Source organism: Anomaloglossus baeobatrachus, chromosome 1, assembly GCF_048569485.1.
Source record: "Anomaloglossus baeobatrachus isolate aAnoBae1 chromosome 1, aAnoBae1.hap1, whole genome shotgun sequence".
Classification (NCBI taxonomy): domain Eukaryota; kingdom Metazoa; phylum Chordata; class Amphibia; order Anura; family Aromobatidae; genus Anomaloglossus; species Anomaloglossus baeobatrachus.
In genome coordinates this window covers 969,623,230-969,637,530 of record NC_134353.1, presented here as the reverse complement: position 1 = coordinate 969,637,530, position 14,301 = coordinate 969,623,230, and the positions used below count along the sequence as shown (strand labels likewise).

Here is a 14,301-nt window from a genome sequence, read left to right as displayed (position 1 = left end):
ATCAAAAGATTTTGCAAATACAACTTTTCACAGACATAAAGAACACACACACATCACACATCACACTCACACACAGACATATAGAATACACATACAAAACAAACGAACATATAGAAAAAAAAAAACACGTGGGCTCCGCTGTATTTTTACCTTCCAGCCAAGGTAAGCACACAGCGGCGGGCCGGTATTCTCAGGCTGGGGAGGGCGAGGGACAGGGTTAATGTCCCCCCCCCCCCTCCTGCAGCCGAGAATATCAGCCGCAGCTGCCCCGGGACTGTCGCATGCATTATGCGACAGTACCGGAGTGTCCCCGGCTCTTCCAGATGCCGTGATGCAGGGGCTATCCAGGTAATATAAGCAGTTAATGGCGGTGCATCGCCGCCACTAAGTCCAGGCTTGATCATGGCAGCGTCTGTGTGACAACTGACATGATCAACCCGTAAGTAAAGTGAATAAACACACAGAAAAATCCTTTATTTGAAATAATAAACAATAACAAAGACCCTCATTCACCAATTTATTATGCCCCAAATACCCATCCATGTCCGACGTAATCCAGGGAGGTCCCTCGTCACTTCCAGCTCTGCTACATGACAGTGACAGGAGCTGCAGAAGACACCGCCGCTCCTGTCACCTCCACGCAGCAACTGAGGTGAGTATCGCGATCAGCTGAGCTGTCACTGAGGTTACCCGCAGCCACTGCTGGATCCTCCAACTGTGACAGCGAGTCACCCGAGTGACAGCGATGAAGTCACAGGTAAGTTGCGGTCACGGGGGGAGGATCCAGCTGGCCGCGGGTAATCGGAGTGACGGCAGCGCTAATTGCGCTGCTCACTTCAGTCACTCAGGGGATTAGCGGTCACCGGTGAGTCCTTCACGGGTGACCGCTAATCAGTACGCGACACCCAGAAAGAGCCGCGGGATGAGGATGAAGTCGGGTGAAGTTCACCCGAGTTCATTCTAATCGTGCGGGTCTGTCTGTGTCTGCTGTCATCTGCCATTCAGGTCTGCTACATGGCTGTCTGTGTCTGCTGTCAGCGGCCATGTAGCAGAGCTGAATGGCAGATGACATAGAAAAAACTGATCCCCTATGCATTACACACGCTTGGCAAGTCATTAAATAAAAAAAAAAAAAAGAGTGCCCAATACATACGTCAGAGAACACATGAACTAAAAGATCGCACACAATATTGATCAATTTAACATAGACTGCTAACGCTCGTGTGACAGCAAATAAACGACCTACGTGCGATTTCATTAGATCACATATGCGACCTGGGCATGTCACATCGCAAATGTGATTGTACAACTAATTGCAACGTGTAAAGCAGGCTTGAGGCTCTGATCACATCTACAAGATGTCACCAACCACGACCGATGGATCCTGTAACTAAGGCTCCGATCACATCTACAAGACGTCACCAACCACGACCGATGGATCCTGTAACTAAGGCTCCAATCACATCTACAAGACGTCACCAACCACGAGCGATGGATCCTGTAACTAAGGCGGGCTTTGCACACTACGACATCGCAGGTGCGATGTCGGTGGGGTTAAATTGAAAATGACGTACTTCCGGCATCGCATGCGACATCGTAGTGTGTAAAGGCTCGATGATACGATTAACGAGCGCAAAAGCGTCGTAATCGTATCATCGGTGCAGCGTCGGCGTAATCCATAATTACGCTGACGCGACGGTCCGATGTTGTTCCTCGTTCCTGCGGCAGCACACATCGCTGTGTGTGAAGTCGCAGGAGCGAGGAACATCTCCTACCGGCGTCACCGCGGCTTCCATAGGATATGCGGAAGGAAGGAGGTGGGCGGGATGTTTACATCACGCTTATCTCCGCCCCTCCGCTCCTATTGGCCGCCTGCCGTGTTACGTCGCAGTGACGCCGCACGACCCACCCTCTTAAGGAGGCGGGTCGCCGGCCAGAGCGACGGTCGCAGGACAGGTGAGTCCATGTGAAGCTGCCGTAGCGATAATGTTCGCTACGGCAGCTATCACAAGGATATCGCTGCTGCGACGGGGGCGGGGACTATCACGCTCGGCATCGCAGCATTGGCTTACGATGTCGCAGCGTGCAAAGTACCCCTAAGGCTCCGATTACATCTACAAGACGTCACCAACCACGACCGATGGATCCTGTAACTAAGGCTCCGATCACATCTACAAGACGTCACCAACCACGACCGATGGATCCTGTAACTAAGGCTCCGATCACATCTACAAGACGTCACCAACCACGACCGATGGATCCTGTAACTAAGGCCCCGATCACATCTACAAGACGTCACCAACCACGACCGATGCATCCTGTAACTAAGGCCCCGATCACATCTACAAGACGTCACCAACCACGACCGATGGATCCTGTAACTAAGGCCCCGATCACATCTACAAGACATCACTAACCACGAGCGATGCATCCTGTAACTAAGGCTCCGATCGCATCTACAATACGAGACCAACCACGAGCGATGGATCCTGTAACTAAGGCTCCGATCACATCTACAAGACGTCACCAACCACGACCGATGGATCCTGTAACTAAGGCTCCGATCACATCTACAAGACGTCACCAACCACGACCGATGGATCCTGTAACTAAGGCCCCGATCACATCTACAAGACGTCACCAACCACGACCGATGCATCCTGTAACTAAGGCCCCGATCACATCTACAAGACGTCACCAACCACGACCGATGGATCCTGTAACTAAGGCCCTGATCACATCTACAAGACGTCACCAACCACGAGCGATGGATCCTGTAACTAAGGCCCCGATCACATCTACAAGACATCACCAACCACGAGCGATGGATCCTGTAACTAAGGCCCCGATCACATCTACAAGACGTCACCAACCACGAGCGATGGATCCTGTAACTAAGGCTCCGATCACATCTACAATACGAGACCAACCACGAGCGATGGATCCTGTAACTTAGGGCGGCTTTGCACACTACGACATCGCAGGTGCGATGTCGGTGTGGTCAAATCGAAAGTGACGCACATCCGGCGTCACTTGCGATGTCGTAGTGTGTAAATCCTAGATGATACGATGAACGAGCGCAAAAGCGTCGTTATCGTATCATCGCTGCAGCCTCCGACATTTCCTTAATGCCGGTGCAGCGACAGGTGCGATGTTGTTCCTCGCTCCTGCGGCAGCACACATCGCTGTGTGTGAAGCCGCAGGAGCGAGGAACTTCACCTTACCTGCCGCCGGCTGCAATGAGAAGGACGGAGGTGGGCGGGATGTTTACATCCTGCTCATCTCCGCCCCTCCACTTCAATTGGCCGCCTGCCGTGTGATGTCGCTGTGACGCCGCACGACCCGTCCCCTTAGGAAGGAGGCGGGTCGCCGGCCAGAGGGACGTCGCACGGCAGGTATGTGCGTGTGAAACTGCCGTAGCGATAATAATCGCTACGGCAGCTTTCACTACATATTGCACGTGCGACAGGGGCGGGAGTATCGCTGCAGCATCGGTAACACATAGTTACCGATGTCGCAGCGTGCAAAGCCCGCCTAAGGCTCCGATCACATCTACAAGATGTCACCAACCACGAACGATGGATCCTGTAACTAAGGCCCCGATCACATCTACAAGACGTCACCAACCACGAGCGATGGATCCTGTAACTAAGGCTCCGATCACATCTACAAGACGTCACTAACCACGACCGATGCATCCTGTAACTAAGGCTCCGATCACATCTACAAGACATCACCAACCACGAGCGATGGATCCTGTAACTAAGGCTCTGATCACATCTACAAGACGTCACCAACCACGAGCGATGGATCCTGTAACTAAGATCCCGATCACATCTACAAGACGTCACCAACCACGAGCGATGGATCCTGTAACTAAGGCTCCGATCACATCTACAAGACATCACCGGCATCGCATGCGACATCGTTGTGTGTAAAGGCTTGATGATACGATTAATGAGCGCAAAAGCGTCGTAATCGTATCATTGGTGCAGCGTCGGCGTAATCCATGATTACGCTGACGCTACAGTCCGATGTTGTTCCTCGCTCCTGCGGCAGCACACATCGCGGTGTGTGAAGCCGCAGGAGCGAGGAACATCTCCTACCGGCGTCACTGCGGCTTCCGTAGGATATGCGGAAGGAGGTGGGCGGGATGTTTACATCCCGCTCATCTCCGCCCCTCCGCTCCTATTGGCCGTCTGCCGTGTGACGTCGCAGTGACGCCGCACGACCCGCCCCCTTAATAAGGAGGCGGGTCGCCGGCCAGAGCGACGGTCGCAGGACAGATTAGTCCATGTGAAGCTGCTGTAGTGATAATGTTCGTTATGGCAGCTATCACAAGGATATCGCTGCTGCGACGGGGGCGGGTACTATCGCGCTCGGCATCGCAGCATCGGCCTGCGATGTCGCAGCGTGCAAAGTACCCCTAAGGCTCTGATCACATCTACAAGATGTCACCAACTACGACCGATGGGTCCTGTAACTAAGGCCCCGATCACATCTACAAGACATCACCAACCACGACCGATGGGTCCTGTAACTAAGACTCCGATCACATCTACAAGATGTCACCAACCACGAGCGATGGATCCTGTAACTTAGGCCCCGATCACATCTACAAGACGTCACCAACCACGAGCGATGGATCCTGTAACTGACGCCCCGATCACATCTACAAGATGTCACCAACCACGAACGATGGATCCTGTAACTAAGGCTCCGATCACATCTACAAGACGTCACCAACCACGACCGATGGATCCTGTAACTAAAGGGGGCTTTACACACTGCGACATCGCTAATGCGGAGTCGTTGGGGTCACGGAATTTGTGACGCACATCCGGCCGCATTAGCGATGCCGTTGCGTGTGACACCGATAAGCGATTTTGCATCGTTGCAAAAACGTGCAAAATCGCTAATCGGCGACATGGGGGTCCATTCTTAAAAATCGTTACTGCAGCAGTTACGAAGTTGTTACCCGTTCCTGCGGCAGCACACATCGCTGCGTGTGACGCCGCAGGAACGAGGAAGCTCCCCTTACCTGCCTCCCGGCTGCTATGCAGAAGGAAGGAGGTGGGCGGGATGTTACGTCCCGCTCATCTCCGCCCCTCCGCTGCTATTGGGCGGCGGTTCAGTGACGCTTCAGGAACGTCGCTGTGACGCCGCACGGACCGCCCCCTTAGAAAGGAGGCGGTTCGCCGGTCACAGCGACGTCGCCGGACAGGTAAGTATGTGTGACGGCTCTGGGCGATGTTGTGCGGCAGCGATATGCCCGTGTCGCGCAACAGATGGGGGCGGGTACCCACACTAGCGATATCGGGACCGATATCGCAGTGTGTAAAGTAGCCTTAAGGCTCCGATCACATCTACAAGACGTCACCAACCACGAGCGATGGATCCTGTAACTAAGGCTCCGATCACATCTACAAGACGTCACCAACCACGAGCGATGGATCCTGTAACTAAGGCTCCGATCACATCTACAAGACGTCACCAACCACGAACGATGGATCCTGTAACTAAGGCTCCGATCACATCTACAAGACGTCACCGACCACGAGCGATGCATCTTGTAACTAAGGCCCCGATCACATCTACAAGACATCACCAACCACGAGCGATGCATCCTGTAACTAAGGCTCCGATCACATCTACAAGACGTCACCAACCACGACCGATGGATCCTGTAACTAAAGCTCCGATCACATCTACAAGACGTCACCAACCACGACCGATGGATCCTGTAACTAAAGCTCCGATCACATCTACAAGACGTCACCAACCACGACCGATGGATCCTGTAACTAAGGCTCCGATCACATCTACAAGACGTCACCAACCACGAGCGATGGATCCTGTAACTAAGGCCCCGATCACATCTACAAGATGAGACCAACCACGACCGATGGATCCTGTAACTTAGTGGTACTTTGCACACTATGACATCGCAGGTGCGATGTCGGTGGGGTCATGTCGAAAGTGACGCACTTCCTGCGTCGCTCTCGACATCGTAGTGTGTAAAGCCTAGTAGATACAATTAACGAGCGCAAAAGCATCGTAATCGTATCATCGGTGTAGCGTCGGCGAAAACCATAATTACCTTGCTGCGACGGTCCGATGTTGTTCCTCGCTCCTGCGGCAGCACACATCGCTGTGAGTGAAGTCGCAGGAGCGAGGAACATCTCCTACCTGCTTCACTGCGGCTCCTGTCTGCTATGCGGAAGGAAGGAGGTGGGCGGGATGTTTACGTCCCGCTCATCTCCGCCCCTCCGCTTCTATTGGCCGCCTGCCGTGTGACGTCGCTATTACGCCGCATGGCCCGCCCCCTTAATAAGGAGGCGGGCCGCCGGCCAGAGCGACGTCGCAGGGCAAGGTGAGCGCATGTGAAGCTAGCATAGCGATAAGAGAGAGAGAATGTTTTCAGGCATTTTTATTGCTTTTTGCACAGTGAAAATATTCCATACACTAAAGGCCGCTTTACACACAACGATATCACTAGCGATCTCGTTAGCGATGTGACACGCCCACATCGTTGTTACGATTTGCCGAGATCGCACATAGGTCATTTTGTAGCGGTCACACTTACACATCTCACAAATGACGCTACATCGTTCAGCGATATATTGTTTCACCACGGCGGTTGTGTGGATGTTGTTCGCAATTGGCAGGGTGTCAAACGTAGCAATATGTCTGCTGCGTTCCAAACGCCGAACAATATTTTGAAACTGAACGACGTGTCAACGATCAACGATTTTCACCCTATTTTCGATCGTTCGGAGTCGCTCGCAGGTGTCACACGCAACAACGTCGCTAACGATGATGGAAGTGCGTCTCGAAAACCGTGACCCAGACGACATATCATCAGATAAATCGTAGTGTGTAAAGTGGCCTTTAGAGTACTGTGCCTTTAAACAATATGGGACCGCCCATATGATAACGTCATGTCTTTGGAAGCTTCTGATAGGTTTATTGGCAACATCTGAGTTAGTTAGAGACACACATGTGAATGTATTGTAATGCACTCTTGAAACACACGGCTTCTTTGTGTAGCATGATGGGAAAGTAAAAAGAAATCAGCCAAGATCTCAGAAAGAGAATTGTGGACTTGCACAAGTCTGGTTCATCCTTGGGTGCAATTTCCAAATACCTGAAGATGCCTTGTTCATCTGTACAAACAATTATATGCAAGTACAAACAAGATGGGAATGTGCAGCCATCATACTGCTCAGGAAGGACACGGGTTCTGTGCACCAGAGATGAGCGTGCTTTGGTCAGACATGTGCAGATCAACCCAAGAACAAAAGCAAAAGACCTTGTGAAGATGCTGGCGGAAGCTGGTAGATTGTGTCATTATCCACAGTGACACGAGTAATCTATCAACATGGGCTGAAAGACCACTCTATATACCTCAATTAACAAATAAAGGGAGGAACCCAATTATCAAAAAACCATAAAGAAAAATTCCTATATTAAAATTACCAAAATTTTATTAGTCATTTACTAAAAAACTGTCAGTGCAGTCAGAAACAGAATAGCCACTTAAAAGTGGTTGGACGGGTGAAAAGGACAAAGTGCGCCAGATGTCGATATTCAGGATTTTCAATATATAGGAGGGAAGGGGCCTATCCTAGCCCTATGAATGTCCCCTACCTACCAGCGCAGTGTAAACACCCTAACACTTGGTGCCCCCGCTCCTCGGCGGCTGTCCCTTACTATCCCTCCAACCACAAAACCACCATCACCATATAGTGTATATGCAGAAAAGTGCAGTCAAAAAAACCTTAATAGTCTGAGTAACCACTCTATAGAGTCAATACAGATCAAATACAGTGGTTCCCCAGTCAGGGTAACCACTCTATAGAGTCATTATATAATATTAAATTACATTAGTCCCTTCCAGGATAAATAGGCAATACTTCTATCCTAAAGGACATGTCAATACAAATACAATTTCAAGAAGTGCCTAGGCACCTGCACACCCATCTCAGGTCATCATATTAGTCATCTCAATTTGATAAAAGTACTTATCATATCGTTTGCCATCGCATCTCAACGTGTTTCTCCCTCAGGATGTCTGGGGGTTCATCAGGAGATGTTCTGTGTCGCCCTGGGCAAGCCAGGGGACACAGGTCACACACCACCACACCCTACATCCCAGGTAGGCACATATAAGCTGAACCAAAAATCCTTGTTGCCTTCCTCCAGAGGCTGATGATTCACACCAGGGGGTGGGCCAGGCGGTTGGCTCTGCCCACCAAGGAGATCACAGCTCTGGAGGCGGGAAGTACCAGGCAGTCGGAGTTGGAGTAGAGCCCAGTGAGGGCAAGAGTGAAGTCTAGCTGAGGGCTAGAAAGGAGTAAACAACTAAGTGAAAGTGAGGAAAGTAAAGGAGAAACGGAGGAAAGCAAGAGTGGTGACAGAGAGAGAGAAAAGCCTGAAGAGTCCAGCTAAGTGCAGGGCAGGTCAGCAAGGTCAGCAACGGCGGTGACTGTCTGGAGGGGGACCGTTTGGAAGTTCCTGGAAGGACCCCGTAGGCTGTGTGCCCGGTGGTCTGGAGCAGTGTTCCGAAGGACAGTCAGCACCAGGGCAGGGGCCTCTCGGACCCCGGCAAGGCTTGGAGTCGCCGTAAATTGCCGAATCCGTCAGTGAAGGGGACGTAGATCCCCCAACAACCAAGACCCGAGTGAAGGCAACAGCCCAACCTGTACAACAGAGACACCGCCAGGGCACCAGTTTCTGAGGGCCAGCGCCTGCGGGCAAAGAGTAGAGCTCCCCCGGTCCAGCTTGAAGCCGGGGAGCGGGTTACCGGTGGGGACCCATCGCAACCAACGAGTACACAAGGTGCAAGGAAGAGGGACATCACCGTCACCTACTGGGAGAGCAATTGCAGCCGTCCGTGGGACCGTCTTACCAGCCGTTTGGTTTACCGTACAAACTGTGTCAACGTCTCAGGCTGAGTGAGTACCACAGTGCCGCAAGGCACAGCGCTGCCCCCGCGTCCCTGTGCCCACCAGGCCCTGCACCTCCCAAACCGTCACCGGGCCCCGGGATCACCGACCCCTACCCACGGAGGGGCAACACAACACCTGGCTGCTCCGCATCACCATCCCCGGGACCCCCGTATTGAGCAGCGGTGGTGAAATCACCACAACCGTGGGTGGCGTCACGGACTATAAACAATCCCCACACCCAACAAACCCCTTTCACTCACGGGCGAGGAGTGCCGCTCGAGAAACCCCCGGGATCCGGCCTACAGCTCGAGCCACCACTGAGCAACGGCCGCCGGACCCGAGCAGAAGGGGTGAGCGTAGTGTGCTGACACCCTCCTCCCCGCCCGCGACAACTTGGCGTCACGAACAGGATCTTACCGCTCTGCCGTTTGGTAGAGGTGCGCCTTGTTACCGCCGGAGGTATCCGGCAGAAAAATTTCAGAAGCCGCCATCTTTGGCGCGAAAAGTTCCCGCTCGAGCGTCTTCTCGAGCAGTAGAGGCGCGAAGGCCAAAACCCCGCCCCGAGAGAGGAGGGGCCGGAAAGAGCTAAGGGGGACGCGATGGCGGCTGGCCGCATGTAGCTGCGGCTATAACAGCAGGGACGCCAGGACTCTGCAAACATACCGTTCCTGGAAGCAAAAGAAGAAGCCATCATGTGGATGCCGTCCCGCGACACCGTAGCCCCCGCGCCTGGAACCGCGGCGTGGGTGGAGATCCGAACCGCGCAGCTCTATCAAAGGCTGCAGGTCAGGATGCAGCTCCTCATGGAGGAGTGGGAGGCCGACATGGCGGACGTTGTAGCCACCGTGCGGAGACGCGAGGAGGAAGCGGAGAAAGGGAGGGTGAGTGACCCACGTCCCGATGCCCTTGAAGGGCCGGTCATCGCGGCTGTGGGGCCCGGTCCAAGCCCTCTCCCCCCGTTGCCTCCCTCGCCACCCGTCCCGGAGGCCGTGACCCCGCCACTAGGCCTGCTACCACCGCAACCGGTAGCAGTACCCAGCGTCCCCGCCCAAGCGGGCCGACCTGTAGCCGGAGCCCGCGGCACACCGGAGGTGTTACCGTGGAAGACGCCGAAGGTGGAACCGGAGGCATCCCCTGAAAAACCCCCCGAGCCGGAGCCGATGACCCGCTCCGACTCGAAGGCCCAGCAGCGGAAAGCCCCTATGCCCATCCCCCACACCTCGGCTGAGGTAGCGCCGGGTTGTTGTTGCAAGGCAGCGCCCAAGGCCAAGACACCGCGGGACCTGTCGCCCATACTCCTGACAGTGGGCAACGTTCAGGATGTCCCGCGGGGCCCGACCCGTGCGCCGGCGCTGGCAGCAGCGCCGTATTGGGATAGGGAGCCGGTACCGCTGGGCCTGGAGATCACCGAGAGGGAGCGGAAGAAGGCCGAACTGGTGGCCAGAGCGATCCGGGAGAAAGAGCATCTCCGGCAAGCAACCTCCCGTGTCCGAGGACCATTGTACGTGGGGCAGGTGAGGCGGTTTGATGTCCGCCGGGGCTACGGGTTCATCTACGAGCCGGGCCTGGAGGCCGAAGTTTTTGTAGCCCGGCGGGATGTGAATGCCCACCTGCCTGAGGAGCATCCCGGCCGCAATCTGATGCCGGGTGACATCGTCCAGTACACTCGGTTCTTTGGGGAGCGGGGGTGGTTTGCGCTGGACGCCAAATTAAGGAGGGGCCCGGAGGCCCGAGCGAGCGCAGACCTCCCTCCCCTGGCAGAGGCACCAGAACTTGCGCAACCGGAGTAGGGCAGCGGATGCCCGCAGCACCGTCCCCGTTGGGACCACTTGTTTGTTGAAAAGTTGAAAGTTTGAAAGAATGATAAGAAAGATGATTAACCGAAGTTTTACCTGATTTGCCTGTGATTGAACCGGCCGGAGCCGGCACCGTTGTCCCCGTGGGGACCGTTTAAAAGTTTTTGCATGGGAACTATCCATGGACAAGCCCGTGAACTTGCAGGGCAACCACAAACGTTAAGTGGCTTGTAAATATGTTGTTTACCGTTACCGTTTTCCGCAGTGCCGCCTCCGGAGAGGCAGGTTGGAGGGAGGGCCCTCAGCAGAGCAGGCTGGGGCCCAGCCACCAAAGGAACCGGTGGCTACCCTCTGGAGGGAAGGACAGATCCCGCTCGGGTACCGTGTGCTGGACTGTGGGTCAAGGGGTGCTGCCTGGGCTTTAGGGGCAGCATCAGGGCCAGGTTGCTTGGGTGGGAGAGAGCGGAAACCGTAACCGTAAACCGTTTGCAACGTTAAAGTAAATGTGCCTCCCGTTTTGGGAAGAGTTATTGAAAATGTATTTATGTGTTATTTACCTTTTTATCCCTTTTTGCAGAAAAATAAATCCGGTGTAGGACGGCAGCCCGCGGACGGTCTGCATTTTGCTAAGGGGGAATGTGTCGCCAGGGGACACAGGTCACACACCACCACACCCTACATCCCAGGTAGGCACATCTAAGCTGAACCAAAAATCCTTGTTGCCTTCCTCCAGAGGCTGATGATTCACACCAGGGGGTGGGCCAGGCGGTTGGCTCCGCCCACCAAGGAGATCACAGCTCTGGAGGCGGGAAGTACCAGGCAGTCGGAGTTGGAGTAGAGCCCAGTGAGGGCAAGAGTGAAGTCTAGCTGAGGGCTAGAAAGGAGTAAACAACTAAGTGAAAGTGAGGAAAGTAAAGGAGAAACGGAGGAAAGCAAGAGTGGTGACAGAGAGAGAGAAAAGCCTGAAGAGTCCAGCTAAGTGCAGGGCAGGTCAGCAAGGTCAGCAACAGCGGTGACTGTCTGGAGGGGGACCGTTTGGAAGTTCCTGGAAGGACCCCGTAGGCTGTGTGCCCGGTGGTCTGGAGCAGTGTTCCGAAGGACAGTCAGCACCAGGGCAGGGGCCTCTCGGACCCCGGCAAGGCTTGGAGTCGCCGTAAATTGCCGAATCCGTCAGTGAAGGGGACGTAGATCCCCCAACAACCAAGACCCGAGTGAAGGCAACAGCCCAACCTGTACAACAGAGACACCGCCACCGCCAGGGCACCAGTTTCTGAGGGCCAGCGCCTGCGGGCAAAGAGTAGAGCTCCCCCGGTCCAGCTTGAAGCCGGGGAGCGGGTTACCGGTGGGGACCCATCGCAACCAACGAGTACACAAGGTGCAAGGAAGAGGGACATCACCGTCACCTACTGGGAGAGCAATTGCAGCCGTCCGTGGGACCGTTTTACCAGCCGTTTGGTTTACCGTACAAACTGTGTCAACGTCTCAGGCTGAGTGAGTACCACAGTGCCGCAAGGCACAGCGCTGCCCCCGCGTCCCTGTGCCCACCAGGCCCTGCACCTCCCAAACCGTCACCGGGCCCCGGGATCACCGACCCCTACCCACGGAGGGGCAACACAACACCTGGCTGCTCCGCATCACCATCCCCGGGACCCCCGTATTGAGCAGCGGTGGTGAAATCATCACAACCGTGGGTGGCGTCACGGACTATAAACAATCCCCACACCCAACAAACCCCTTTCACTCACGGGCGAGGAGTGCCGCTCGAGAAACCCCCGGGATCCGGCCTACAGCTCGAGCCACCACTGAGCAACGGCCGCCGGACCCGAGCAGAAGGGGTGAGCATAGTGTGCTGACACCCTCCTCCCCGCCCGCGACAGTTCAGTCTCTACAGCCGATATCACAATGGAGATACGGTTGTTGTGCCTGGTAGCGCCACTAAGGACCACATGAATCTGGCTCCTATCTCATTAGTGGTAACAGAAATAATGCCTCGTCAGGCCGTACACCACCTCCACTCTTATCAGCTCGGTCAATGCCGTGTAACCCCGCCCCCATGAGGCTTACCGTCCTTATTTCTTTAAACCGCCGCGCCATTTTACCGGTGGTCACTTCCGGTATGAAAACCCTGAAAGCCACTTTTAGGTGGCTATTCTGTTTCTGACTGCACTGACAGTTTTTTAGTAAATGACTAATAAAATTTTGGTAATTTTAATATAGGAATTTTTCTTTATGGTTTTCTGAAAGACCACTCTGCCAGAAAGAAGCCATTACTACAAAAGAAACATAATGCCAGATTAATGTTTGCAAATGCACAGGAACAAAGACCTTAATATCTAGAGATGTCCTTACGAAACTAAAATTGAACTATTTGGCCATAATGACCATTGTTACATTTGGAGTAAAAAGGGAGAAGCTTTGAAGCTTAAGAACAACATCCCAACTGTGCCACACAGGGCGGCAGCATCATGTTGTGGGGTTGTTTTGCTGCAGGAGGGACTGGTGACTTCACAAAATAGATGACATCATGAGGAGAGAAGATTATGTGGCCATACTGAAGAACATCTCAAGACATCGGCCAGGAACTTACAGCTTGGGTGGAAATGGGTTATCCAAATGGACAATGATCCGAAGCTACTGCCAAACTGGCTACACAGGGGCTTAAGGATAACAAGGTCAATGTTTTGGAGTGGCCATCACAAAGCCCTGATCTCAATCCTATGGAAAATGTATAGGCAAAGCTGAAAAGGCCGGAGTGAGCGGCGACCTCCAAACATGGCTCAGGTACACCAGATCTGTCAGGAGGAATCGCCCAAATTCCACCAACTATGGTGAGAAGCTTGTGGAATGATCTACAACGTTTCCCCCACGTCACACAGTGTAAGGGCAATGCTACCAAATACTAATGACCTGGAGGGAACGTCACCGTGCAGAAAGGAGGAAAATGCAATGACGCGAGGCGATCCCTGCGCTGCATTGGTCATCAGATGTTGCCGTGACAATTTGTGGTCAAAACCAGGAGTGAAACAATCAGAGGAAAGTATAATAGAAGCTCGGGCAGCATTGTTGCATTTCTCACCCACTGCTGGTTACTAATACTGAGGTAATGAACTCACCAAATACTGCACGTGTGCACAGAGCCAAAGCAGAAACACCTGTGTTATCACAAGCACCAAAAGTCTACCAAACCCTCCGCTGTCACCTCACCTGAACGGCGGAAACTGGAAATCTGCTGCTGGCTGATAACAGAGAACAAGCACTGACTACAGCACAGATCTGCTACATTGCAACAGCTGAAGGACCTGTGGTGACATCACTGTCATGTGATCAGTGGGCGGAGCTCAGGAGAGAAGAAGTGCGGGATGTCACACACCGTCAGAGTAAATCCACACAAACTTACCCATCCCCCGGACTTTCCATCCATGGACGAGGACATGAAACTCCGCTTCCTACTGGGGGAACAGGAATCAATGGTGGAGATCGCCGCCCAATATGTCACCACATGTCATAAGCTGAGGGGAACATAAGGCCCCTAAATTGACTTTCAGAGCCCAAAT

General features: G+C 53.6%; 1 long non-coding RNA gene across 1 annotated transcript in view; it reads right to left on the bottom strand.

Annotated features, from left to right (window-relative positions):
- LOC142258034 (uncharacterized) overlaps positions 1-14,033 on the bottom strand; it is a 50,547-nt gene extending 36,514 nt beyond the window's left edge. The window contains exon 1 of the long non-coding RNA XR_012727702.1: positions 13,952-14,033. This is a non-coding gene — a long non-coding RNA (uncharacterized LOC142258034). The remainder of the gene's footprint in view (positions 1-13,951) is intronic.
- Positions 14,034-14,301: the final 268 nt, after the last annotated feature.